We start from the raw sequence: 6,000 nt of genomic DNA on the forward strand, positions 1-6,000 counted from the left end.
AAAGCATTTATCATTTCATTTACTACATGTGATAGTTTTCACAACACATTTTATTGTTTCTACTGTAGTAATGCATAAGACTTCCAGTTAGTAGTTGTGTACTGTGTAAGCACCACATTTGAAGACAGTTATTGCAGCATATAAGAATTTTTCACATACCTGAAGCACTGTATTTGCAGACTGTGAACTTTTATAAAAAATTAAGTCCCTTTAGCTCCATGCCCAGCCTCATATATTTCACTAAATCATTTCAGAAATCTATTTATAAAATCCCAGTTCCATTACTGAAGTCTTAATTTCAGCCTGGAGAGGGTAATGAGGATATTCCTGCTAATGGGGAAAAAAATCTGACAAAAAAATCCCACATTTGAGATAAGAACGTGTTATTCTAGTTCTTAATGCTAAATTCCTAATTCTCAGAGGGAAGCTGAAAATGAAGACTTAAAGTTCCTAACTACTGTGTTTACTGCACAGGACTTCTACATGAGGTATAATTGGAGTTCTTGCCTTTGTAGGCCAGATAATGAATATTCCATTAAACAGGCCTCTATTTACACTTGCAAGGAAACTGAATTGGAAATCTGTGCTATTTTTAAAGGCAATGCAGTTTACAATAAAATTCCAGCTCAACTGGCTTAGTTTCCAAGCTGGCATGTCCAGTCTTGTCAGAAACATCATAGGGGCATGAGTTTTCTACCATTTGGTATAAGATACCCTTCTCAAGAACAGTTCTCTTACATTTTAAGCTGTCCAAATTAGAAATGTAAAACCATCCTAAAATACAGTAGGAGAGGAATGATATTTGGAAGTGCTGTGTGTCTACCTGAATTTCAACCAACACTGTGAGACACATTAGGTGATGCACTTGCCTGAAGCACAACATTTTCCACTGCTGCAGTCTGGGATTTCTAACTACAAGTTTGCGTCACTACTGAAGTGACACAAGGAGGGACAAAGATCTGGAGGGACAAAGAGTAAGGGCAGATGAAAAGGAAGCACAAAACAATACAACCACTCACAAGCACAGACTGAGAAGACAATCCATGACAGGGAGGGTGTTTTGAAAGAGGCTGCAATACTAGCTCAGGTATGCTCCTCTTCAAAAGACTGTTTTATCTACAGCAATTTTAGCTTGTAACTCTGTCCTCCCAAGCACACTGACACTTCTTTTAAAGTATGAAAACTGCTTCTTCACTAGTATGCATGCAAGTCCAGAGCTACTACAAAATTCAGGAGACAATAAAATTGTGTGAATAATTGTAAATCATATAATCTCATTACCCCACTAGGGACACAAAAATAACAGCTTTGGTAAACTTTGCATTCATGAGGAAGTCAGAAGATCCACTTTTATGTTTAATGGGCCCCCAGAGGGTTCAGTACTTAGTAAACAGCAATTGTTCAGTTTCCCTTAAATATCTCTGAAGTGAAAGAAAACAAATGCAGGTGGAAAATCTACATCAACAGCTGAGGGCAATGCAAGGGGAGGGGGAGGAGAAAACAACATCAGAGCTGTAAAGCTGATAGAATGGTTGTATTCCTACCACCTCCCTTCATTTCCTATAGCAAATCAAAATAATTCTCCTCATTGTATTTGTGCCTTTTTGCAGCACAGGGATGACTAGTAAACATCTTCATCCAGCAACCTGGAGTACTGAGAGAGAGAGAGAAAGGGAGAGAAAAACCAATCAGTGCTTCAGAAGCAGAGGGAAGAAAGTCTGTAAGGGGACAATGGGTGGGATTCCAGTGAAAAACACACCAGGAAAAACCCCACAAGAGCAAGGGAAAACATCATAAGTATTTATGACAAATTTCAAAGCTGCTTCTAAGAGTTAGGAGACATTCTTCCTCTTTACTGCTTCATTTTACATTTCTGTCCAAATATCATGGTTTCTGCGAGTGTATGACACAGTTCAAATAGCTAAATAGGAGTAATCTGCACCTCATGAAGGAATAAAAATATTCGTTCATTTCTTATGTGTTTAATGACAAACTGTACTTACAGTTCCTTTATAGAGTGGTATACAAAAACCTTGAATGTGCTTTATGTTACAAATGCTTGCATTAAATTTCCTTCTATTTGGTCTCTTCTAGACCAAAGGAGGTCTGGTATGTTGTGCTTTGAGAGCTTATTCTTCTGTTAAGGCAGTTAAAAAGGAAAAAGTAATTACAGTGTCAGAAATATCTACAAACACTCCTGAAACAGATCTAGAAGTCCCCATGGATAATCTGTATCTTCAGTTCACAGGCCACTTAGGATCTTTATAGCATTGTCCTTGAAACATAAGTAGGAACAGCCGTGTTGTAACTACCTACAATACAAAAGAACAAACTCCTCACCTGATTTTCCTGGCCAATGACTGCAAGGTAAATTTATGTAATTAATGCAAAAAGCCAAATTGAGACTGGGTAAGTTTTACCTAGAAGAAGCATGTATTTAAGCCTCTTCAAGCGCAAAATTCAACCCAGCTGCAGGATTCATGTCTGGCCTCAGTAAACACATTACAATATACTTATTTTAGTTCTTTTAAAAATTGCTGTGCATGCCTCATCACTGTGGTTATAACACTGTAGAGATATCCAGATCTTACAGAGCAAGCAAACATTCCAGTTCACTCCTAGAAAAGACCTCAAAACAGTATTCTTTTTACTGTTTTCTCCATCTTACACTGCAAGCTCGGAAAATAATGGTTTGATGTTGGTCTGGAGGTTTTGTAAGTCTCTTTTGAACACTTTTGGCTGATCCAAGATCAAAATTCTCAGTAGAAGTAATCCTTTCATGCTAAAATCCATACAGTATTGCTGCAAGCTTTGTGCCCAACAGAAGACTCATTCAAGCAGCTTTACCACTGGGACTACTGAAAACTACTTTGCAAGGTAATTGTGCTGCAGGACGGGCTTGCGTTACGATTTTGCTAGCAGCGTTTAAAGGAAATGCAGAAGTATGGTTTACAAGATCGGAGGCGCACTGTAGGAGTGGAAAGCGAGCGCGCAGGCGGCACACGCCCTGCGGCAGTGACCGGCAGTAACCCCGCTGTCAGCCACCCTCGGCGAGCAGCGAAAACACTCGCTCCCCCTGCCAGCGTTTGGGATGAGCAAGCTCCGGGGTATCCACAGTGCGAGTCCTGCGAACACATAACCTCTTGGCTGCAAAACAGGTGGTGGTCGTGAGAGCGGAGTGGGAGCCGAACTGACCAATATAACACACACCGTTTCCTGCTGCACGGCAGAGTCTGCGCCCCTGCTAAAGTGACACTGGCACCTGCGTGGCTTCCCGGGCTGTGAGGGCCTGGGGGGCGCTGGGGCAGCAGATGGGCTCGGGGTGTGTGGCCGGGGGAGGAGCAGGCTGCGGGAGCGCGGCAGTGCTCGGGGCTCGGGCGGCCTGACCGGCAGTAACCCCGCCGCCAGCGCCACCGCCAAGTAGGTGAAGAGTAACTCAGAGTCATCGCCCGCGGGAAGCGCTTCCCCTGCCCCGCCTGCACCGCGGGGACGGGGACAGGGACGGGGGGCTGCCAGGGGTGGGGGCAGGAAATGCGAGGGGGCAGAACAGAGGTAGGGACGGGGGATGGGGCGACTACAGAACAGGGGGTGCTGGCTCTTTTGTGCTACGATACTAGCACCCCAATTCCTGCCGGTCCGTGTCCCTTTCTGAAACGCCTCGTCCAGAGGAAAAAAGTTGTTGGTACGTGCGTTTGCTGGGGAGAAGGAGATGGGCGGGCCGGAGCCCTGTGCCTGTCCCCTTTCCTGGCCCCAGTCGTCCCTGGCTGCCGGGATGGAGGAGAGGGGTGCAAAGGGAGCCCGCCGGACAAAGGAAATCACTGCTCCGCTTCCACCATCCTCCCACCGGCGCCCCCATCTCGGGCGACCTGTCGCTAGTGTCGGGTCCTGCCACGTCCCTCTCACACACAAGTCGTGCTTCGGTCACATGTGCTGCTGCCGCTCAAAAAACCCAAACCCACCCGCAGCTCCGGGCGGCCGTGCCCTGCGCCGAGCCTGGCCAGCTGCGGCCGCCTTTCCTTTATAAGCCACTCTGTGAAGACCTTTATTACTAGCAGTAAAGCTGTATTTAGTAACTTCAATAAATTATTGGTATTTGGACAGATTTTCATCTCTGAGGTGACAGAGACAAGACAAACGGCATCTATTTGGACTTAACGTTTTAGTTGCTTATGATCTCCCTTAAGGAGCTTTGGGTAATTCCTGCTGCTGCTAATCCAGACAGGTTCTGACCTCCATGTTAGTTTCCAGCATGTGAAAAAGAGTCATCAACTCTCATCTACATATAATAGTGTGCATATGTATGATTATGTATATAATCAGCTTCTTAGATGCTAGACTTCACAGTCCTAAGCATCTTCCCGGTGGACTGTGGTTAGGGACTGAAAACCATTCTGGGGAGAGGGGTGCCCCGGGCCAGCTGCCGTGGTGTCGCAGGGCCAGCCAGCAGAGGTGTGACGGGGCGACGCAGCATCCTGCCTGAGGCAGGACCGGAGCGCTCCAGCTAGGCAACTGCTTGTTCTGTAAACAGCCATATAAGGAACTTAAAATCCCACAGGGACGCTAATAAATCTCCAACTTTCTTTGCTCTCTTCACGCAGCGCTATAGGGGGCATTTGTTTTGTAAAACATTAGGAGGAGAATGGCTGTTGTCAACAGTGGCACGGCACAGGTGCCGTAATAGAGACATGCTTGCAGCATCACACAGTCTGTCTTCATCTCCTCTCCCTCCTCTGGAATTTAATTCCTACTAAGCGTGAATTCAGCTATTTCATGCTTCAAATAGTACTAGTTTATAGAGCATAAAAAACACTGGTATTTAATATTTTTTGAACCTTGGATATGTCAAGAAATAGGAGATAGTCATTATTATACCCAAACAAAAATACAGTGCCAGGAATTCTGCAGGTGTCTTACAGCTGTACATAGAGTCCTACATCACCACTTCTGCCCTTTGTAAACAAAACATATAAGAGATTTTGGGGCAGATTTCTCCTCAAAACATGCTTTCGACTGCATATTAGGCTTTTGCCTGATTAACTATCTGTCTTAAATTAAGTAGGTGTGGTGGCAGTAACAACATGTAGAAAACATCATACCATTATTCAATACAGTAGGTTTCTAAAGCTATGTATCAATTACATCTATCTGACTCCTTTCCATCCTCTGTTTTCAGTGAAGATAGATCATCTACTTTTTTCAAAGGCTGACGTGACCATGTTTCTTCTATAATGAAAATTCACTGCACACTTGGCTTTTCTTGTTCCTAGGTCTACTAGTCTTCTCTGCAGATGTCTCAGAAACAATTGTTCCAGGTACCATGCCAGTCCTAAGGAAGATAAAGGTGTTTAACCTCACAGAACAAAGTGCTCTCCTGCAACCTGAACATGCTGAAACAAAACACAGCCGCCCCAGAGGACAGCACAAGGGGGCTGCAAGTATATTTCAGTAGAGGGGGAAAAATAAAGCTGGTTTGAACCTTCAAATTCTTCAAGGAAAGAATGTATTATTTCAAAACCCTTCATATTTTTCCAGGTATTTGGACAATGGCATTCTTAAAAGCATACAATTTCTGTCTTACAGCACCCTCAGAACTGCTAGATACCTTACAGAAAAATTTGAAAGCAAGTTCTGGCTTGAAGTGTTTACTATCCATTTTCCTTAAACGCAAGCAGGTGATGTTAAATTCCGTCCAAAGTGGTGAACAGCAGACATTTTTGCATTTCATTTCTGAATGCTGGTTCAGAATTGGGTTTGCAGAAAACTTCTCCAAAAGTTCACCTTGCTTTGCTCCCTGAATGTGTGGTTAAATTCTTACTGAAGCCAGGAAGAGAGTTGATTTCGTCCAATTTACTTCTGAAAATCTCAGTTATTAGGAATTGAAGTTTATCAGTTAGATACTAGTAAAGTTGCAATCTGACCTTACTGTTTGGACCTGTTATCCCTGTTACACAGCAAAAGCTTGGCCTGACCTCTCCTATTACAATTAGACCCTCCATTAAG

This window comes from Chamaea fasciata, unplaced genomic scaffold, assembly GCF_029207755.1.
Source record: "Chamaea fasciata isolate MVZ Bird 193981 ecotype frontalis unplaced genomic scaffold, bChaFas1.0.hap1 SCAF_4, whole genome shotgun sequence".
NCBI lineage: Eukaryota > Metazoa > Chordata > Aves > Passeriformes > Sylviidae > Chamaea > Chamaea fasciata.